The sequence below is a fragment of the Globicephala melas genome, chromosome 5 (assembly GCF_963455315.2).
Source record: "Globicephala melas chromosome 5, mGloMel1.2, whole genome shotgun sequence".
NCBI lineage: Eukaryota > Metazoa > Chordata > Mammalia > Artiodactyla > Delphinidae > Globicephala > Globicephala melas.
This window is the reverse complement of record NC_083318.1, coordinates 51730830-51755129: the sequence shown is the minus strand read 5'-3', so window position 1 is coordinate 51755129 and position 24300 is coordinate 51730830. Positions and strand designations below refer to the sequence as shown.

The window sequence follows — 24300 nt, the reverse complement described above, 5'->3', positions numbered from 1 at the left end:
CCCAAACTTCACAGATGGTTTTTATAATCAGCAAATTCAGGGTAAAGTTACCTCTGGGTTGGGCGAGAGGGAGGTCTGACTGGGGAGGTCCCCATTGACACTGTAAGCAGCCAGGTTTGGGATCCACTAGATGGCCTGTCTGTAGGGCCTTTTCAACTCAAAAATTATCTGACCTAAAGCAGATGGAATTTGGGGGCAATTTCTGTAGATCCACTGAGATCTGCTATTGGTAACTAGATTCAGTTCCCACTGGGTTTACTATTCCCAGTTGTTCTCACAGAGCCCACCAGCCCTTTCCCTGGACAGATTCAAAGGTGCCAATCCTTCAACCAGTCCTGGTGAAGCCAGCCTCTCTCAGCATTTCCAGGGCCATCAGCTTCCTGGCTGCTGGAGCATCTGAGGGGACCCTCCCAAGTCCTGCTGTCGGCCCCGTGTCAAGAAGAACAGCTGCCTGCAGCAGGGGACTCAGTCCGTGTGAATGTGCTACAAATCAGTCTTTAAGTAGAAATGCTTTAATCAGCTGTTATCCCATTTGACTGAAATGATGGCTGGTTTCATAGCACAGACTGACATGCAGCTGTCCCTATGGGTCACTGTCTTCCTGACTTTGGGTGGGTGCTGCCTAAGTCTAGGGTAGCACATGCAAAGCAAGAAGCAAAGCCCAGGCACTGCTCCATCCGGAATAGTGATTGGGCAGGTCTAGAAGAAGCCAAGGACTCCCTGGCCCCAGTCAGCCTGACCTGATTACTGTTTACAAGAGCAAAACCAGGAGGTTTGCATAGAAATGAGAGTGCCCATAATCCAGGTGTGGGGAAATCCACCCACAGTCCTCCAAGCTTTACAAGGTACCTCAAGGTTCAGAATACTTAGGGACATGGTATGTTCTTACCATTGCTGAAGCCAGCAGTCTCCAAACTGGGGGTGAATGCACCCCATGGTTCACATGACTGTTAAGGGACATATTGGACCTTCTATTTCTATTTAATTTTATCTTGATCTTAAGATTTCTGTTGCACAGTTGTCATAATACTAGATAAAGCAACTGAGTTCTTCTTCCATGCCAGGCAATGTTCTAAGAGCTTACATATATAGATATTATTATTTGTACTTTATAAGCACAGGCAGGTCAGCTGACCCCTCCAATGTCACATAGCTGAGAAGTGGCAGAGCTGGGATTTGAACACCACAGTCTGGCTACAGAGTTTACGTTTATAACTACTACATGATTCTGTCTCATATATAAATACAATTTACAAATTTTAAATAAATATGGGGGTTGCATGCTCAAGTTTTTGTTTCGTTTTTAACTGAAGAAGGTATTCAATCAAAAAAAAAAAACCCTTTGGAGCACATGTTGATGAATTCAGATAAAAAATTAAGCTATTTCCATGGGAGCTTCTGGGGCAGGAGGAATAGTTGTCAGGCTCGTTAAAGTCTTAGGGTACCACCATGAGCTCAAAAGCTACTGGAGGGACTTCCCTGGTGGCACAGTGGTTAAGAATCTGCCTGCCAATGCAGGGGACACGGGTTCAAGCCCTAGTCCAGGAAGGTCCCACATGCCGCGGAGCAACAAAGCCCATGCGCCACAACTACTGAGCCTGTGCTCTAGAGCCCGCGAGCCACAACTACTGAAGCCCTCCAGCCTAGAGCCCGTGCTCTGCAGCAGGAGAAGCCACCGCAGTGAGAAGCCCTCGCATCGCAACGAAGAGTAGCCCCTGCTCGCCACAACTAGAGAAAGCCCACGGGTAGCAATGAAGACCCAACGCAGCCATAAATAAATAAATAAATAAATAAATAAATAAATAAAAAGCTACTGGAAATGAGTCTTCCAAAGACCAATCATTGTATACCATCTTCACAACTTTTATCATGTCTTTCAGTACTTTTGTCTAATTTCATATTTTTCTTTAAATCTGCTTCTTTTTTAATACTTAATTAATGAATTTTCAAAATAAACACTGTATTACCACTGCAAATGGAAAAGCAGCATCTCTTGCAGAGATGCCACCATCTCATTATAAAGTATTAGAAAAATTCTACTCGAAAGGTCTTGTTTTTAGGAAAATAATAACAGCTAATTTTTTTTTAATAGGAAGCAATGTTCTTGAACTCCAGAAAAAAAGTCCAGGCCGAAAATACTGATTTGAGAATTAGCCACACATTTAACAAGAAGCCTCTTGAATGTACACTTTGTCTTCAGAGTGGAAATAATTAGACAAGAGATGACAAAATTGCAAATGCTTTCATGTGTCTCATAAGACAAAATGCTTACTTTTGAGGTAATTTTGACTCTTTTAATATTTTAAATTTTACCCCCAATGAAATAGAATTACATTGAGGAGGATATATATAATTATTAAAATTTAGCAAAAATTACTTCTTTGGTATACTTTTTTTTTTTTTTTTTTTTTTTTTTTTTTTGCTGTACGCGGGCCTCTCCCGTTGCGGAGCACAGGCTCCAGACGCGCAGGCTCAGCGGCCATGGCTCACGGGCCCAGCCGCTCCGCGGCATGTGGGATCCTCCCAGACCGGGGCACGAACCCGTGTCCCCTGCATCGGCAGGCGGACTCTCAACCACTGCGCCACCAGGGAAGCCCTGGTATACTTATTTAATCAAACCTAATTGGAATCATTTGTTACTAGAAGGACATGTAATAATTAGATAAGATGAATGAGTGTTCTCTTTTTATCCCTTAAGTCCATGATGTATTAATAAACTTAACTAGAATGGTGATCAAGAAGGATGATGTGTCTAATAACAGCTAATATTTTATAGCACCAAGTATTTTATAGTGCTAGGTACTGTTCCAAGTGTTGGAAATATATTGCTTTTACGATAGCCCTACTAGGCAGGCATTAATATTATCTCCATTTTACAAATGAGGGTCAGGGACTTTTCAGCAATTTCTGCAAGTTGACACAACGGTTGAGGCCGAGGTAGGATCTGAACCCAGGCAGCCCCACAGCAGGCTCAGGGTTGTTGCCCATTATATACACAGTGATGTTGCCTATAGCACTTCCTGCACCAAGGGAGAGAGCTGGAAGGGAATGCCCTCCTACCCTCAACCTGGTTAGGGACCTGCTGCTGGGCCTCCGTGGACTGCCCGTCTCCCTGTGGCCAAGTCAGATAAGTCGCTGCACTTTCCACCTCCAGTGGTGGGTCCAAAGTGGGAGTGCACGCCCCTCTATCACCAGGACCTGACATGAACTTGCAATAAGAACACTGGCCTGGGCTTCCCTGGTGGCGCAGTGGTTGAGAGTCCGCCTGCCGATGCAGGGCACGCGGGTTCGTGCCCCGGTCCGGGAAGATCCCACATGCCGCGGAGCGGCTGGGCCCGTGAGCCATGGCCGCTGAGCCTGCGCATCCGGAGCCTGTGCTCCGCAACGGGAGAGGCCACAACAGTGAGAGGCCCGCGTACCGCAAAAAAAAAAAAACAACAAAAAACAAAAAACATGATTACAGGCACATCCCAGGCTGATGGTGCTGTCCTGATTTTTGCTGCTGGTGTTGGTGAATTTGAAGCAGGTATTTCCAAGAACGGGCAGATCTGTGAGCATCCCTTCTGGCCTACACTCTGGGTGTGAAACAACTAATTGTTGCAGTTAACAAAATGGATTCCACTGACCCACCCTACAGCCAGAAGAGATACGAGGAAACTGTTAAGGAAGTCAGCATCTACATTAAGAAAATTGGCTACAACCCCGACACAGTAGCATTTGTGCCAGTTACTGGCTGGAATGGTGAAAACATGCTGGAGCCAAGTGCCAACATGCCGTGTGGTTCAAGGGATGGAGAGTCATCCGTAAGGATGGCAATGCCAGTGGAAGCACGCTGCTTGAAGCTCTGGATTGCATCCTGCCACCAACTCGCCCAACTAACAAGCCCTTGCGTTTGCCCCTCCAGGATGTCTACAAAATTGGTGGCATTGCCACTGTCCCTGTGAGTCGAGTGGAGACTGGTGTTCTCAAACCTGGCATGGTGGTCACCTTTGCTCCAGTCAACGTGACAACTGAAGTGAAGTCTGTTGAAATGCACCATGAAGCTTTGAGTGAGGCCCTTCCTGGGGACAATGTGGGCTTCCATGTCAAGAACGTGTCTGTCAAAGATGTTCGTCGTGGCAATGCGGCTGGTGACAGCAAAAATGACCCACCGATGGAAGCAGCTGGCTTCACAGCTCAGGTGATTATCTTGAACCACCCAGGCCAAATCAGTGCTGGCTATGCACCTGTGCTGGATTGTCACACAGCTCACGTTGCTTGCAAGTTTGCTGAGCTGAAGAAGACGGATCGTCATTCTGGGAAGAAGCTGGAAGATGGCCCCAAATTCTTGAAATCTGGTGATGCTGTCATTGTTGATATGGTTCCTGGCAAACCCATTTTTGTTGAGAGCTTCTCTGACTATCCTCCTCTGGGCCGTTTTGCTGTTTGTGACATGAGACAGATGGTTGCTGTGGGTGTCATCAAAGCAGTGGACAAGAAGGCAGCTGGAGCTGGCAAGGTCACCAAGTCTGCCCAGAAAGCTCAGAAGGCTAAATGAATATTATCCCCAATACCTGCCACCCCAGTCTTAATCAGTGGTGGAAAAAGGGTCTCAGAACTGTTTGTCTCAATTGGCCATTTAAGTTTAATAGCAAAAGCCTGGTAAATGATAACAATGCATTGTAAAATCTTCAGAAGGAAAGGAGAATGTGTTGTGGACCGTTTGTTTTGTGTGTGGCCGTTTTAAGTTATTAGTTTTTAAAATCAGTACTTTTTTTTTTTTTTGCGGTACGCAGGCCTCTCACTGTTGTGGTCTCTCCCGTTGCGGAGCACAGGCTCCGGACGTGCAGACTCAGCGGCCATGGCTCACGGGCCCAGCCGCTCCGTGGTATGTGGGATCTTCCCGGACCGGGGCACGAACCCGCGTCCCCTGCATCGGCAAGCGGACTCCCAACCACTGCGCCACCAGGGAAGCCCAAAATCGGTACTTTTTAATGGAAACAACTTGACCAAAAATCTGTCACAGAATTTGAGACCCATTAAAAAAGTTTAATGAGAAAAAAAAAAGTAATGAATGAGTTGTGTTGTTGCACACTGGATATCCTGATGTATCTCTTGCTATTAAAAAAAAACACTTAAAAATGCTAGATAAAAATTTTTTTAATATGTTTTAAAATGCATGACTGAGATGGAAAGAAAGTAAGGGAGATACCCAAAAGCCAAAGATGAGATGGGCGCCAGATTCCAAATAAGTCAGCAAGAGCTGGAACCAGAGGCATCTCCTGCTCTTCTGTGACCCAGAATAAGAGTTTTAACTGGTGTCATGAGGGAGAGGAGGCATGATGTAGGGACTTAGCAAGGTGAAGTTCAGATTGGTGACCACTGCACAAAGCTCAGTTTCCCAGACTCTCAGTAAAAAGATAATCTATCTCTCTCTCTCTCTCCCTATCTATATATCTCTTCTGCTAAGCAAGAGAAGTAATACACTTATCTGTCACAAGCTTGACATGGATAAACCAGAGTTTATCCATGTTTTTACAGAACAATTTATACTACTTCTGTAGTGTAAAAAAAAAAAAAAAAAAGAGTTGTCTTGCAAAGCAAAAGTCAGTTTTTTCAGAGAGAACCCAGACTTCACAGAGTTCCAAGAAAATTCCATCAAATATCAAAAATCACAAAATACACCAAAAACCAAGGTGAAAAGAAGAGCAACAACACAGCTGAAGAGGAAGCGAGTTAGAAGATAAATCTGAGGACAGAACATAGATAAAAATGGAAAATACCAGAGATTATAAAGCCTGGAGGATGGGCTGATAAGGTTGAAAACATATTGAATTGGAGTTCCCTAAAGAAAGAATTAGAGAGAACAAGGAGGCATGATGTTGGAATAGATGACACCTGAGACTTTTCTAGAAAAAAAAAAAATTTCTTAAGTAGATAAATGAAAAGAAAGAAGTATACAGGGCTTCCCTGGTGGCGCAGTGGTTGAGAGTCCGCCTGCCGATGCATGGGACGCGGGTTCGTGCCCCGGTCCGGGAAGATCCCACATGCCGCAGAGTGGCTGAGCCCGTGAGCCATGGCCGCTGAGCCTGCGCGTCTGGAGCCTGTGCTCTGAAACGGGAGAGGCCACAACCGTGAGAGGCCCGCGAACCGCAAAAAAAAAAAAAGAAGTATACAGTAACAAAATGAGAGAACATCAAAAACAAAGTCCTAAAAGCAGCCAGAGAGAAAAAGCAGATTATCTTTTATGTAGCCAGAAGATAATTAAACAATATTTTCAAAATTCTAAGAGATAATAACTGCCAATCTAGAATTATATATACAACAAAGTTACCTTTCAATAATGATGAAAATAAAGAGATTTTCAGATTAAAAAAAATAAACTCTTACAGATTTTGCCATGAGACCCTCACTAAAAGAACTTCTAGATTGTACCTCATAGGCAAAAGTGAATGATGACCAAAAAATAAATGAAAAAGTAAACTGGTTGGGTAAGGGAAGGGACAACTGATTGCCATGAATGGCCCCCTACAAGTTTCCTTATGTCTTATTCCTTTCTTATCTCTCCCTAATAGTGACTTTGACTGAGTGCTGCCCTAAGTCTGAGACCCTGTGCTAAGATCTTGATACACATCATCTTACTAAGCTTTAAACAACCTGATGAGGAAAAGACTAGTGTTCCCATTTTACACACAAGGAAATGGGGACTTATTTTGCCTGAGGTCAGAGAATGTTTGGCTAATGTATAACTCATCCAGAGGGAGAATCGAGGCATGTAATCTTGGGCTGAAGTTGTAACCTAGTCCCAATTCACTTGGAAACAAATGCAGTAAGATGTAATCTCAAAATACAAAGAAAACCGTTTATTTAAAAATTCTTATGAGGGGAGGAACTAAGGAAAATAGCAGAGGATCAAGGAAAGTAAGCACAGGATAACAGACATGGCTTTCATTTCTGAATATAATGGAGTAGATTGTTGCAGACCAACCTTCCCATAAAGAACTATAAAAGCCAATAAAATACCAAAAAAAAAAATCTACTTGAGGCTTTGGAAAGATATTGAGGCACTAGGACTTATGGGTAAAACATCTGGGGGAAAAAAGCAGCTGAAGAATGATGAGTTGACATTGTACAGTCTTTTTTTCCCTCAGTGTATTTACCAATTCTAGTTATAGGGCAGGTGACAAAGAATCCCAGTGACCCTAGTCAGAGGACTTCTGTTAAGAGGTAAAGAAAGCAGGAAATCTTTTGGCCATCTGTGGGGCTAGAGAGATAAAATGAGAAGCTTAGGGGCCAGGACCCCAGTGAGGAAGGAGAAGAATACTGAGTTCCAACACTACCAGTTTTCCCAGAAAGCATCCACTACCTTCTGAAGCTGTCTGGGCAGGAGGCTAGGAAGACAAATAGAAAGGCTTGGAAACTAAAAGCAGGGTTTTGGCAGTCTCACAGTGGCCAGGATGCAAGAATAAGAGTTCAAGCCCTACTAAAAGAAAGGATCTCTGCTTAATACCCCAGATTCATAGTTGGAACCCCTGGAGAGATCTACCCTAAAAGGGGGAAATAGAGATAGACAGAGGTTTGCCAAAACTGCAACCCAGACTAAAGTTGGTTCAGTCTCTTTCTTAAGATGAGCAGTCCCCACTCTCCCTGACCAGCTAAGGAAAGGATAACTCCCTCTGAAGGAAAAAAACATCACTTACAGTCTCAAGAGATAAAAAAAAGATAATTTCTCAGATAATCAGAACCTATAAAAAAGAATCAAATCAAAATGCTAGGACTGAAAAATACAGTAAGTGAAAATTGGAAATTCAATAGATGGGCTTAAGAGCAGATTTAGACCCAGAAAGGACAGATTAGTGAACTGTAAGACAATAGAAAATACCCAGACTAAAGGCAAAGAGAAAAAAGGACGGAAAGTATAGAAAAGAGTGTAAGGGGCAAATGGCACACAGTGAAAAGGGATAATATACGCAAACTAAGGATATGGAAAGAGAGAAAAGGGCATTATTTAAAGATAATAGACAAGAATTTCCTGAAACTGATGAAATATAATTCAGATTCAAGAAGTTCACTGAATTCAATCATGATGTAAACAAAGAAAACCACATTCAGGTATATCATAGTCAAACTGCTGAAAACCAGAAATATAAAGAAAAGCTTAAAAGTAGAAACTTCCATGGAATCACACTAAGACTGAGAGGTGATTTTCAACAGAGACAATAAAATTCAGAAGACAAGGTGCTGAAAGAAAATAACTGCCCACCTAGGACCATGGTCACATGGTCAACTCCATGAAATTATCCTTCAAAATGAAAGGTCAAAGGACAAGCAAAACAGAGAGAATTCCTAGCCGTCAGAATTGCACTCAAAGAAATACTGAAGGGAGTTCTTCTGACAGAAGGAAAATTATTCCCAATATATAGAAATACAGAAGAAAAGAGAAAACCCAGAGAAAGGGTAAATGAAAATGAATATTGGACTTCCCTGGTGGTGCAGTGGTTAAGAATCAACCTGCCAATGCAGGGGACAGGAGTTTGAGTCCTGGTCCGGGAAGATCCCACATGCCGCAGAGCAACTAAGCCCGTGAACCACAACTACTGAGCCTGTGCTCTAGAGCCCGCAAGCCACCACTACTGAGCCCACATGCCACACTAAGGAAGCCTGTGCACCTAGAGCCCGTGCTCTGCAACAGGAGAAGCCGCCGAAATGAGAAGCCCGCGCACCACAAAGAGTAGCCCCTGCTCGTCTCAACTAGAGAAAGCCCGCGTGCAGCAACAAAGACCCAATGCAGCCATAAATAAATAAATAAATAAATAAATCTATTAAAAAAAAGAAAATCAATATTGACCTGCAAACAGTAATAAAAATGCACATGCCGGCGAAGATCACCTTCCTCCCCACAGATACACCAGAAATACATCTACACATGGAACAACTCCTACAGAACACCTAGTGAACGCTGGCAGAAGACCTCAGACCTCCCAAAAGGCAAGAAACCCCCCACGTACCTGGGTAGGGCGAAAGAAAAAAGAATAAACAGAGACCAAAGAATAGGGACGGGACCTACACCAGTGGGAGGGAACTGTGAAGGAGGAATGGTTTCCACACACTAGGAAGCCCCTTCGCGGGCGGAGACTGCGGGTGGCGGAGGGGGAAAGCTTCAAAGCCGCGGAGGAGAGCACAGCAACAGGGGTGCGGAGGGCAAAGCGGGGAGATTCCCGCACAGAGGATCAGGGCCGACCGGCACTCACCAGCCCGAGAGGCTTGTCTGCTCACACGCCGGGGCGGGCGGGGCTGGGAGTTGAGACTCGGGCTTCGGTCGGAGCGCCGGGAGAGGACTGGGGTTGGCGGCGTGAACACAGCCTGCAGGGGGTTAGTGCGCCATGGCTAGCCGGGAGGGGGTCCGGGGAAAACTCTGGACCTGCCGAAGAGGCAAGAGACTTTTTCTTACCTCTTTGTTTCCTGGTGCGCGAGGAGAGGGGATTAAGAGCGCTGCTTAAAGGAGCTCCAGAGACGGGCGCGAGCCGCGGCTAAAAGCGCGGACCCCGGAGACTGGCGGGAGACGCTAAGGCTGCTGCTGCCGCCACCAAGAAGCCTGTGTGCGAGCACAGGTCACTCTCCACACCCCCCTTCCGGGGAGCCTGTGCAGCCCGCCACTGCCGGGGTCCCGGGATCCAGGGTCAACTCCTCCGGGAGAACGCACGGCGCGCCTCAGGCTGGTGCAACGTCACGCTGGCCTCTGCCGCCGCAGGCCCGCCCCGCACTCCGTGCCCCTCCCTCCCCCCCAGCCTGAGTGAGCCAGAGACCCCAATCAGCGGCTCCTTAACCCTGTCCTGTCTGAGCGAAGAACAGACGCCCTCCGGTGACCTACACACAGAGGCGGGGCCCAATCCAAAGCTGAGCCCCTGGGAGCTGTGAGAACAAAGAAGAGAAAGGGAAATCTCTCAAAGCAGCCTCAGAAGCAGCGGATTAAAGCTCCACAATCAACTTGATGTACCCTGCATCTGTGGAATACATGAATAGACAACGAATCATCCCAAATTGAGGAGGTGGACTTTGAGAGCAAGATTTATGATTTTTTCCCCTTTTCCCCTTTTTGTGAGTGTGTATGTGTATGCTTCTGTGTGAGATTTTGTCTGTATAGCTTTGCTTCCACCATTTGTCCTAGGGTTCTATCCGTCTGTTTTTAAAATTTTTTTTCTCTTAATAATTATATTTTTATTTTAATAACTTTATTATATTTTAACTTACTTTATTTTATTTTACTTTATCTCCTTGCTTTTTTTCCTTCCGTCCCTCATTCCTTCTTTCCTCCCTCCCTCCCTCCTTTCTTTCTCTTTCTACTTCTACTAATTCTTTCTTTCTACTTTTTCTCCCTTTTATTCTGAGCCGTGTGGATGAAAGGCTCTTGGTGCTACAGCCAGGAGTCAGTGCTGTGCCTCTGAGGTGGGAGAGACAACTTCAGGAAACTGGTCCACAAGAGACCTCCCAGCTCCACATAATATCAAACGGCGAAAATCTCCCAGAGATCTCCATCTCAACACCCAGCTTCACTCAACGACCAACAAGCTACAGTGCTGGACATCCTATGCCAAACAACTAGCAAGACAGGAACACAACCCCACCCATTAGCAGAGAGGCTGCCTAAAATCATAATAAGTCCACAGACACCCCAAAACACACCACCAGATGTGGACCTGCCCACCAGAAAGACAAGATCCAGCCTCATACACCAGAACACAGGCACTAGTCCCCTCCACCAGGAAGCCTACACAACCCACTGAACCAACCTTAGCCACTGGGGACAGACACCAAAAACAATGGGAACTACGAACCTGCAGCCTGCAAAAAGGAGACCCCAAACACAGTAAGATAAGAAAAATGAGAAGACAGAAAAACACACAGCAGATGAAGGAGCAAGATAAAAACCCACCAGACCTAACAAATGACGAGGAAATAGGCAGTCTACCTGAAAAAGAATTCAGAATAATGATAGTAAAGATGATCCAAAATCTTGGAAATAGAATAGACAAAATACAAGAAACATTTAACAAGGACCTAGAAGAACTAAAGATGAAACAAACAATGATGAACAACACAATAAAAGAAATTAAAAATACTCTAGATGGGATCAATAGCAGAATAACTGAGGCAGAAGAACGGATAAATGACCTGGAATATAAAATAGTGGAAATAACTACTGCAGAGCAGAATAAAGAAAAAAGAATGAAAAGAACTGAGGACAGTCTCAGAGACCTCTGGGACAACATTAAACGTACCAACATTTGAATTATAGGGGTTCCAGAAGAAGAAGAGAAAAAGAAAGGGACTGAGAAAATATTTGAAGAGATTATAGTTGAAAGCTTCCCTAATATGGGAAAGGAAATAGTTAATCAAGTCCAGGAAGCACAGAGAGTCCCATACAGGATAAATCCAAGGAGAAATACGCCAAGACACATATTAATCAAACTGTCAAAAATTAAATACAAAGAAAACATATTAAAATCAGCAAGGGAAAAACAACAAATAACACACAAGGGAATCCCCATAAGGTTAACAGCTGATCTTTCAGCAGAAACTCTGCAAGCCAGAAGGGACTGGCAGGACATATTGAAAGTGATGAAGGAGAAAAACCTGCAACCAAGATTGCTCTACCCAGCGAGGATCTCATTCAGATTTGATGGAGAAATAAAAACCTTTACAGATAAGCAAAAGCTGAGAGAGTTTAGCACCACCAAACCAGCTTTACAACAACTGCTAAAGGACCTTCTCTAGGCAAGAAACACAAGAGAAGGAAAAGACCTACAATAACGAACCCAAAACAATTAAGAAAATGGGAATAGGAACATACATATCGATAATTACCTTAAATGTAAATGGACTAAATGCTCCCACCAAAAGACACATATTGGCTGAATGGATGCAAAAACGAGACCCATATATTTGCTGTCTACAAGAGACCCACTTCAGACCTAGAGACACATACAGACTGAAAGTGAGGGGATGGAAAAATATATTCCATGCAAATGGAAACCAAAAGAAAGCTGGAGTAGCAATTCTCATATCAGACAAAATAGACTTTAAAATAAAGACTATTAAAAGAGACAAAGAAGGACACTACATAATGATCAAGGGATCGACCCAAGAAGAAGATATAACAATTGTAAATATTTATGCACCCAACGTAGGAGCACCTCAATACATAAGGCAAATACTAACAGCCATAACAGGGGAAATCAACAGTAACACATTCATACTAGGGGACTTTAACAGCCCACTTTCACCAATGGACAGATCATCCAAAATGAAAATAAATAAGGAGACACAAGCTTTAAATGATACATTAAACAAGATGGACTTAAGTGATATTTATAGGACATTCCATCAAAAAACAACAGAATGCACATTTTTCTCAAGTGCTCATGGAACATTCTCCAGGATAGATCATATCTTGGGTCACAAATCAAGCCTTGGTAAATTTAAGAAAATTGAAACTGTATCAAGTATCTTTTCCGACCACAACGCTATGAGACTAGATATCAATTACAGGAAAAGATCTGTAAAAAATACAAACACATGGAGGCTAAACAATACACTATTTAATAACGAAGTGATCACTGAAGAAATCAAAGAGGAAATAAAAAAATACCTAGAAACAAATGACAATGGAGACGTGACTACCCAAAATCTATGGGATGCAGCAAAAGCAGTTCTAAGAGGGAAGTTTATAGCAATACAATCCTACCTTAAGAAACAGGAAACATCTCGAATAAACAACCTAAACTTGCACCTAAAGCAATTAGAGAAAGAAGAACAAAAAGACCCCAAAGTTAGCAGAAGGAAAGAAATCATAAAAATCAATCAGAAATAAATGAAAAAGAAATGAAGGAAACAATAGCAAAGATCAATAAAACTAAAAGCTGGTTCTTTGAGAAGATAAACAAAATTGATAAACCATTAGCCAGACTCATCAAGAAAAAAAGGGAGAAGACTCAAATCAATAGAATTAGAAATGAAAAAGGAGAAGTAACAACTGACACTGCAGAAATACAAAAGATCATGAGAGATTACTACAAGCAACTCTATGCCAATAAAATGGACAACCAGGAAGAAATGGACAAATTCTTAGAAATGCACAACGTGCCAAGACTGAATAAGGAAAAAATAGAAAATATGAACAGAACAATCACAAACACTGAAATTGAAACTGTGATTAAAAATCTTCCAACAAACAACAGCCCAGGACCAGATCTCTTCACAGGTGAATTCTATCAAACATTTAGAGAAGAGCTAACACCTATCCTTCTCAAACTCTTCCAAAATATAGCAGAGGGAGGAACACTCCGAAACTCATTCTATGAGACCACCATCACCCTGATACCAAAACAAGACAAGGATGTCACAAAGAAAGAAAACTACAGGCCAATATCACTGATGAACATAGATGCAAAAATCCTCAACAAAATACTAGCAGAAAGAATCCAACAGCACACTAAACGGATCATACACCATGATCAAGTGGGGTTTATTCCAGGAATGCAAGGATTCTTCAATGTACGCAAATCAATCAACATGATACACCATATTAACAAATTGAAGGAGAAAAACCATATGACCATGTCAATAGGTGCAGAGAAAGGTTTCGGCAAAATTCAACACCCATTTATGATAAAAACCTTGCAGAAATTAGGCATAGAGGGAACTTTCCTCAACATAGTAAAGGCCATATATGACAAACCCACAGCCAACATCATCCTCAATGGGGAAAAACTGAAAGCATTTCCACTAAGATCAGGAAAAAGACAAGGTTGCCCACCCTCACCACTCTTATTCAACATAGTTTTGGAAGTTTTAGCCACAGCAATAAGAGAAGAAAAGGAAATAAAAGGAATCCAAATTGGAAAAGAAGAAGTAAAGCTGTCACTGTTTGCAGATGACATGATAGTATACATAGAGAATCCTAAAGATGCTACCAGAAAACTACTAGAGCTAATCAATGAATTTGGTAAAGTAGCAGGATACAAAATTAATGCACAGAAATCTCTGGCTTTCCTATACACTAATGATGAAAAATCTGAAAGTGAAATCAAGAAAACACTTCCATTTACCATTGCAACAAAAAGAATAAAATATCTAGGAATAAACCTACCTAAGGAGACAAAAGACCTGTATGCAGAAAATTATAAGACACTGATGAAAGAAATTAAAGATGATACAAATAGATGGAGAGATACACCATGTTCTTCGATTGGAAGAATCAACATTGTGAAAAATGACTCTACTACCCAAAGCAATCTACGGATTCAATGCAATCCCTATCAAACTACCAGTGGCATTTTTCACAGAACTAGAACAAAAACTCTCACAATTTGTATGGAAACACAAAAGACCCCGAATAGCCAAAGCAATCTTGAGAACGAAAAACAGAGCTGGAGGGATCAGGCTCCCTGACTTCAGACTATACTACAAAGCTACAGTAATCAAGACAGTATGGTACTGGCCAAAAACAGACAGATAGATCAATGGAAAAGGATAGAAAGCCCAGAGATAAACCCATGCACAATGGTCACCTTATCTTTGATAAAGGTGGCAGGAATGTACAGTGGAGAAAGGACAGCCTCTTCAATAAGTGGTGCTGGGCAAACTGGACAGGTACATGTAAAAGTATGAGATTAGATCACTCCCTAACACCATACACAAAAATAAGCTCAAAATGGATTAAAGACCTAAATATAAGTCCAGAAACTATCAAACTCTTAGAGGAAAACATAGGCAGAACACTCTATGACATAAATCACAGCAAGATCCTTTTTGACCCACCTCCTAGAGAAATGGAAATAAAAACAAAAATAAACAAATGGGACCTAATGAAACTTCAAAGCTTTTGCACAGAAAAGGAAACCATAAACAAGACCAAAAGACAGCCCTCAGAATGGGAGAAAATATTTGCAAATGAAGCAACTGACAAAGGATTAATCTCCAAAATTTACAAGCAGCTCATGCAGCTCAATAACAAAAAACCAAACAACCGAATCCAAAAATGAGCAGAAGACCTAAATAGACATTTCTCCAAAGAAGATATACAGACTGCCAACAACCATATGAAAGAATGCTCAACATCATTAATCATTAGAGAAATGCAAATCAAAACTACAATGAGATATCATCTCACACCAGTCAGAATGGCCATCATCAAAAAAAATCTAGAAACAATAAATGCTGGAGAGGGTGTAGAGAAAAGGGAACCCTCTTGCACTGCTGGTGGGAATGTAAATTGATACAGCCACTGTGGAGAACAGTATGAAGGTTCCTTAAAAAACTACAAATAGAACTACCATATGACCCAGCAATCGCACTACTGGGCATATACCCGGAGAAAACCATAATTCAAAAAGAGTCATGTACCAAAATGTTCATTGCAGCTCTATTTACAATAGCCCGGAGATGGAAACAACCTAAGTGTCCATCATCGGATGAATGGATAAAGAAGATGTGGCACATATATACAATGGAATATTACTCAGCCATAAAAAGAAACGAAATTGAGCTATCTGTAATGAGGTGGATAGACCTAGAGTCTGTCATACAGAGTGAAGTAAGTCAGAAAGAGAAAGACAAATACCGTATGCTAACACATATGTATGGAATTTAAGAAAAAAAATATCATGAAGAACCTAGGGGTAAGACAGGAATAAAGACACAGACCTACTAGAGAATGGACTTGAGGATATGGAGAGGGGGAAGGGAAAGCTGTGACAAAGCGAGAGAGAGTCATGGACATATATACACTACCAAACGTAAGGTAGATAGCTAGTGGGAAGCAGCTGCATAGCACAGGAGATCAACTCGGTGCTTTGTGACCACCTAGAGGGGTGGGATAGGCAGGGTGGGAGGGAGGGAGACGCAAGAGGGAAGAGATATGGGAACATATGTATATGTATATCTGGTTCACTTTGTTATAAAGCAGAAACTAATGCACCATTGTAAAGCAATTATACTCCAATAAAGATGTAAAAAAAAAATGCACATGGCTTTAAGCTAGAATTTCCACTTCTAGGAATCCCACAGATACACTGTGTATGTGCTCCACTCCCACCCCAGATCCATTTACTGCTCTTCTGTGCCCATCTTTGTCCCAGGAGGGCGGGTCACTCTGGTCGCCTGGGCCCCTTGCCTACTGGCCTCTGTGATTGGATTTGGCTAATGGGAGGCACTTGCAAGAGTTTGCAGGGCAGGAAGAGAGTGCGGCGGAGGTATTTCTTCCCTGTTCCTTCTATCTCTGATGCCATGCTTCTGGAAATGCACAGCTCTTACTAGGTGGCCCTATCCCCACATGCCTGCTTCCCCGAGGCTCCAATGGTACCATTTTCCCCTTGAGGCCCAGGTTTGGTAACCCCTTCCTGCTGTTGTCAGCTCATTGGTGCCTCAACATCCATCCTGCCCACGCCTCTGTAAAGCAGTCCCTTTCATAAGTCTCTTTGTTTGAGCCTTCTGCATTTCAGTGCTGTTTCCTTCCAGAACCCTGACTGATGTAGATTCAGATTTCACTGATGTCGCTGAAGTCTTGTTTGTAATAGCAAAACGCTGGAAACAGCCTAATATCCATGAGTTGGGATATGAGATATGTAAATGATGGTACTCATATAACAGAACACCATTCCACATTTTAAAAGAATAAAGTAGCTTAATGGGAACTCAGAGGGAATGTTCTCCAAGAAATAATAAGTCAAAGAAAAAAAAAAGAAGGGAAGAGTTTGTATCATAAATTCTCATTTTTATAACAAAAAGCATTTATGTATTTGTACAAATATGAATATCTCTGCAAGAATATACAAAAATATGGCATTATTGGTTGACCCTTTTTGCCCTGTTGGAATTTTGTTTTACCACGTGGATGTATTACTTTTTAAAAAATCCTTTTAAACATCTTTTAAAAAAGAAAATCCTTTACTAGAGTGAAAATCACCTTTTCATCATTTGGCAAATCAGCTTCCTTGCCCCATCTCACCTAGTCTCTCTTAGAAAGATACTATCAGCTAAACCAAACTTCTCACTTAAGTGGTACTTCAAAGGAACTGAAGAAATCAAGAGAGACAAACAGAAGATCCAGAGGTCATTGACCTTTGCCAGATTTCTTTGTAACTTTCCTCTGTATTAGTGGAGATAAGACTGGAAATTGATACTGGGTTCTCGAGGGGACAGAAGGGCAGGAACAGTCTATTTACTTACCTCTCCCACCCAATCATGCCCCTTGAGTGTCACTTAACCTATCACTGCTCCTTCTGGCTAGGATAAATTTCTGATCACCTCTTGGAGTGGATGAGTGAGGCTGAACACAGGACTAAGCTCTCTCCAAAACAGCTAAGGGGTTACCAGATAGTCACCCTACCAAACAGCATGAAGGCTAAAGCAGATGATTTCAGTGTCATCTTTGTCCATTAAAAAAAAAAAAAATCCAGGGCTGCTTCTGATACAATGGGCCGTCTTTGTCTAATGAACACTGTAGGTCTCATAGCTGGCCATGTTCCCCTCTTTGCCTTAGCTGTCAGGAAACTCAGACATGAATTTGCTTCTCACCTTGAAAGTTTTAGTGCAGCCCTTGTGGCATCCACATCCGCATACTGATTCTCTGTGCTTTATCATCCTATTCAATTCTTCCTTTCCCCTAAAGATCTGGCTCATTTCTGTACTTTTAACATTGTTCTGTAGTATATATATTTCAGGAACCACTTCAAATTCTTTTTAGAATGAAGTAAGTTTAATCCACAAGGGAAAACAGGGGCTAACTGACCATATGGCTCAGTTGATTTACGTAGTCTGGGGGAAGGACCCCAAACTTATTTTACTTATTTAATCAGTAAATATGTATTGAGCACCACCTACTATATACCAGGCACTGTTCCAGCACCACGGATGTGGTAAAGAATAAAACAAAAGACATGCCCTCATGGAACTTCCATTCTAGTGGGGGAAATAGATAATAAACACAAAGAAAGTAAATGTATATTATGCAGATGGTACTGATGCTAAGTAGAAAAATGTAGCAAGTTAAGGAAGACAAATGAGGTGAGGGATAGGAATATTTTATACAGAGTGGTCAAGACAGGCCTCTCCAATAAGGGGACATTACTGATGATAAGGACACTTTAATCTCTCTTCTCCTCTCCCTTCCACTTGCCACTGTTCTCATTTATTCTACCCTAGTCTTCCCTGGGTGAACACAATAAAGGTCAATAACTACATTTTTTTTTAATTAAAAAAATTTTTTAATTTTATTTATTTATTTTATACAGCAGGTTCTTATTAGTCATCCATTTTATACACATCAGTGTATACATGTCAATCCCAATCACCCAATTCATCCCACCACCACCACCACTACTTCTTCTTAAGGTCTGTTCCATCCTCCACACTAAGCCAGAAGATCTGATTAGGTCAAACCCCTGATAAAGTTCATTTTTCAGCTTGACATTTAAAGTCTCTCAAGGTCTGGCTCCATCCTGCCTCACTCCGAATGAACAGTTCCCCAAATGTGTCCCAGACTTGCCACCTCCGTGTCCCTGCTCATGCCATTTCTTCTGTCATCCTTCAGGATCCAATTCAAGCGTCACCTGCTCTGGGTAGCCATCTGGAGTGTCCCAAGCGGAATTAGTCAGTCTTCCCTTTGAAGTCCTAGAACCTTGTTCAGATAAGGATCACGGAACTGCAGACATCGTCTAGTGGTCGATTACATATCTGCATGTATGTCTATTTCCCTCCAGGATATGAATCTCCAGAAGGTCTTGCGTATAACAGGCATTCAGCAATTATTAAAATTAATAACAAATGTTGGTGAGAATGTGGAAAAAAAGGAAACCTTGTGCACTGTTGGCAGGGCTGTAAATTGGAGCAGCCATTATGGAAAAAGGTATGGAGGTTCCTCAAAAAATTTAAAATAGAACTATCATGTGATCCAGCAATCCCACTTCATATATCCAAAGGAAATGAAAACACTAATTTGAAAAGATATCTGCACCCCTATGTTCACTGCAGCATTATTTAAATAGCTAAGACATGAAAGCAACTTAAGTGTGCATTTACGTATAAATGGATAAGGAAAATGTGGTGTGTATATATATATATATGTACATACAATGTAGTGTGTATATATATATATATATATACACACACAATATATATATATTCAGTCATAAAAAAGGATATCCTGACAGTTGTGATATCATGGATGGACCTTGGTGACATTACGCTAAGTGAAATGTCAGACAGATAAAGACAAATACTGTATGATCTCGCTCACATGTGGAATCTTAAACAAAACAAAACAGAAACAGATTCATAGGTACAGAGAACAGATAGGTGGTTGCCAGTGGTGGGGGGAGTGGGGGTGGGCGAAATGGGTAAAGGTCGTCAAAATAAAATAAATAAGTCCTGCAGATGTAGTGTACCACATGGTGAGTATAGTTATAATATTGCATTATGTATTTGAAAGTTACTAAGAGAATAGATCTTAAAATTTCTCATCACAAGAAAAAAATTGTAACTATGCGTGGTGATGGATGTTAATTAGACTTACTTTGGTGATCATTTCACAATATATACATATAGCAAATCATTATGCTGTACATCTGAAACTAATACAATGTTACACGTCAATTATATCTCAATAAATGTTGAGATATAATTATATCTGCGAATAAAAGTTTGCAGCTCACATATATTATCTCTTTTCATCCTCACCTTAACCCTATGAAATAATAAAGGCACTCATTTTTCTATTTGCCAGTTAAGGAAACTGAGGGTCAGATAGGCTAAGGGTCTCATGGCTAATAAATACAGAGCTCAGTCTAGAAACCTGAATCCACTTCTGGAACCACTTGGGCTGGCTCCGTTTAAGCAAAACCATTGCCAAGAGGCAGGAGCTTCAAAACCATAAGAGAATTCCAAACATGGCCCTAAGTAACAGTGAAAAGTTCAAAGATACCAACATAAAAACAAAGAAGCGCTGAAATCCCTGCCATCTTCCAGTAACAATGCTAGGAGCCTGTACCCATGGGAAGGAAGCTAGAATAAGAAGCCCCTGTATTATTGAGTCACAGGAAAAAGATCAAAGTCTTGTCAATTGCAGGAATATGCCTGCCTCATAATAGGACAACTGATCATTCTGGTTTGCCCAGGACTGCAGACATTCAGTGCTAAAACGGAAAACACCCCCAGGAAGCCTGGACAATTTGGTTCCCTGCACAGAAGACTCTCTGTTGTTTCTGGAAAAAACTAGTGGTCACTTCAGTGAGTGTGCTTTAGAATCCCTCTCTAAAGGTTGCCTTCCAAACTAACTTATAACCCAGGCACAGTCTTGTTATTTTAGTGACTCCTTGATTATGAACAAAAATGGTACTACCTCGGTGAAATCTGAATCACTTTCACATCTTTTCAAAAACTTACAACCCCTTTAAAGGAAAAGACTTCACCATGAGGATATCTGAAAGAAGGTGCCAAGAACTAGGAAAGCGATTCTCAAAAAGATATTCCGATGTGTTCAGAGCATCCCTAAGGAGGTCCAAGTGGCTCTTTCAAATGGCTCATTCATTTCAATGACTGTCTCTGGAATAGTTTTTTATTAAAAAAAAAAAAATCTGCTTCATTAACTTATAGCCAATTCTCATAAATTTTTAGTAGATATGAAAAGACCTTCCAGTTACATTCAATTATTAAAGCAATAAGCAAAGATGGCAGGCCGCCAGAGGCTCAGTCACTTTGCTGGTGTCCTATAAACGTTAGTATTTTATTATGCACATGCATCCATTTACACTTGAGAAAGATCAGAGCTCCTGACGTAGGCATCCTTAGAAAGGAAGAGCTGCGGCCAAAATCATTCACCATGCCTAGTTTGACCACAGTCAAAGCCAATGGTTTGTACGTATTTTCACAAGGGACATACTGGCTCTTGATTAAAGCCGTGAGTCACAGGTAAATGCAAACGTTTGAGGCATTTGCATTTCCATTAGCAGGCTTCAGTTTCACAGATCTTGCATTTCACTTCACAATGAATGACCTTTGCACGTACGTCATTCTACATGTACACAAGTATCTGCAGCATAAATTCCCAGAAGTAGAAGTGGCGAGTCAAATGGTGCAAGCATTATTTGTCCACACATCCCCACTCAGGGACTGAACTTGTTTACCTTCCCAATGGCAAAGTATGAGATTATCTGCCTTCCCCCAGCCTCACCAGCAGAGTGTGTTACCAAATTTGTTAGTCTTGCAATCTGAGAGATGAAAATGATAGCCCAATATCATTTTCACTTATTGTACTTTATTATAAGTGAAGCTGAGCATCTATCCATTGATTTAAGAACCATCTGTACTGCCTTTGCTCTAAACATCCTGTTCTTTTAGTTTTTTTTTAACAATTTTTTGTTTCTTTTTAAAAAATTTTTATTAGACTTTTTAAAATTAATTAATTTATTTATTTGGCTGCATTGGGTCTTAGTTGCAGAACACAGGATCTTCACTGCAGCAAGTGAGATCTGTTGTTGTGGCTCTCAGGCTTCTCTAGCTGCAGCATGCAGGCTTCTCTCTAGTTGTGGCGTGCAGGCTCTAGAGCACGCAGGCTCAGTAGTTGCAGCACATGGGTTTAGTTGCCCCACGGCATGTGGAATCTTAGTTCCCCAACCAGGGATTGAACCTGCATCCCCTGCATTAGAAGGCGGATTCTTAACCACTGGACCACCAGGGAAGTCCTTGCCCATTTTCTTCCGATGAACTTTTTTGGTTTTTTTTTTTTTTTTAATTAATTTATTTATTTTTTAAACATCTTTATTGGAGTATAATTGCTTTACAATGTTGCGTTAGTTTCTGCTGTATAACAAAGTGAATCAGCTATATGCATACGTATATTCCCATATCCCTTCCCTCTTGCGTCTCCCTCCCACCCTCCTTATCCCACCCCTCTAGGTGGTCACAAAACACCAAGCTGATCTCCCTGTGATATGCAGCTGCTTCCCACTAGCTATCTATTTTATATTTGGTAGTGTATATATGTCAATGTTACTCTCTCACTTCATCCCAGCTTACCCTTACCCTTCCCATGTCCTCAAGTCCATTCTCTACGTCTGTGTCTTTATTCCTGTCCTGGCCGTAGGTTCATCAGAACCTTTTTTTTTTTTTAGATTCCATATATATGTGTTAGCATACAGTATTTGTTTTTCTCTTTCTGACTTACTTCACTCTGTATGACAGACACTAGGTCCATCCACCTCACTACAAATAATTTCGTTTCTTTTTATGGCTGAGTAATATTCCATTGTATATATGTGCCACATCTTCTTTATGCATTCATCTATTGATGGACACTTGCTTCCATGTCCTGGCTATTGTAAATAGTGCTGCACTGAACATTGTGGTACATGACTCTTTTTGAATTATGGCAAATCAAAACTACAATGAGGTATCACCTCACACTGGTCAGAATGGCCATCATTAAAAAATCTACAAACAATAAGTGCTGGAGAGGGTGTGGAGAAAAGGGAACCCCCTTGCACTGTTGGTGGGAATGTAAATTGATACAGCCTCTATGGAGAACAGTATGGAGTTTCCTTAAAAAACTAAAAATTGAACATTGTTTTGCTGTTGTAGTTGTCACCATCAATTTCTGGGGCATTTGTATCCATTAGGGAGATCAGCCCTTCATCTACGCTAAAATTTTTCCTGGTTCATTATTTGTCTTTGTAAATCATATTAATAACTTTTTAAAATTAGAAATAAATGATTTCATATTTTCTACTACATTCTTATGGTTTTATTTTGTATAATAAAATCTTTGATGTCTTTGGAATTTATCCTGGTATGTGGTTTTCTGGTAAGTGCTCTTTGCCTATTATTACTTTTGCTCCTCTTTTTCAGATTTTTTTCTTACAAGATCTTTGTATAAATGCTGTGCCAGTTCCTTTTTTTAAAGAAATACTAATCATTTAATGGGTTGAATTTACCCAGATAATCTACTGGGAAGGGGCATAAAGGGGTCAGGATAGCCCCACAGGCTTCAAAACACTAAAGGTCTCTGCTGCCACAAAGACAAACTGCTTCCTGCTAAAATGGCTTCACAGTGTATTTCTACAGCACTACCTCCACTGCTTCTCTGAATATAGTTGGGTCTAGGAGAGCTTTTGCTCCCAGCATATCCTCGTTCCCTCACAGGTGGTTGCAGACAAGGGCTACAGCTTTTGCACTTTAAGATGAGCCCCTTACCTTTAGGAAGCATATTTTTGCTGGCACTTTCTGAGGTGTGCCACCACTGGGCCATCTCACTACATCGGGTGCTTCTCCGGTACTTCCTTCCATGCAACTTCTTACCTCAAATGTTTTGGGCTGTCCTTACAAGTATTTCAGAGTTTGTGGATTATTTCTTCTTCTTGCTTTTCTGAAAATGTATATTGTGGAAGGGAGCCTAGATAAAGAGAGGGGTTTTATTGCTCTTGTTGCTTTTGTGAATTTCCAGGAGGAAAATGTAGAAGACCCTGGCTGACATAGCCAGTGGTCATAGTAGAAGTCTTCCAATTATTTTTTCTTTTCAATCATCAAAGGGGCCTTTTATCCTTTGCAACCTCATAATCTGGGCTGGTGTTGCAATGCTGAGACCCAAGATACAAGCTCCTGTGTCAGACAAGGAGACAGAAGGATGTAGTGAAAACGTTTTGGGTTCCAGCTCCACTGCCTAAGTTCAAATCCCTCCTCTTCCCCTTCTAACTGTGTGGACTTGAGCAACTTGATGCACCTTTCAGAGCTTCCAATTTTTCATATGTCAAATGAGGATGAAAATGTCCACTTCGTACAGTTACATATGGGTGTGAATCCTCTGACGGGTACAATACAGTGATTATTCAACAGATACTAGTGTCTTGGGACTCAGTGGCATCAGCATAATTGGTAGCCTCTGAGGATGTGACCATCTCCAAGTCCTTCTCTAAAGAAAAGGAGGTGGGGCTTCCCTGGTGGCACAGTGGCTAAGAATCAGCCTGCCAATGTGGGGGACACGGGTTCGAGCCCTGGCCCGGGAAGATCCCACATGCCACGGAGCAACTAAGCCCGTGCGCCACAACTACTGAAGTCCGCGCGTCTAGAGCCCATGCTCCGTAACAAGAAAAGCCACCGCAATGAGAAGCCCGCGCACTGCAAGGAAGAGTAGCCCCCACTTGCCACAACTAGAGAAAGCCCGCACATAGCAACGAAGACTCAACGCAGCCAAAAGTAAAATAAATAAATAAATTTATAAAAAAATAAAAAGAGAACAGTTGTATTAAAAAAAAGAAAAGAAGGTGAAGG

At 41.7% G+C, this 24300-nt stretch overlaps 1 pseudogene; it reads left to right on the top strand.

The window, feature by feature from the left end:
* Nucleotides 1–3453: 3453 nt before the first annotated feature.
* On the top strand, nt 3454–4623 carry LOC115839895 (elongation factor 1-alpha 1 pseudogene; annotated as a pseudogene).
* The last annotated feature ends 19677 nt before the right edge of the window (nt 4624–24300 follow it).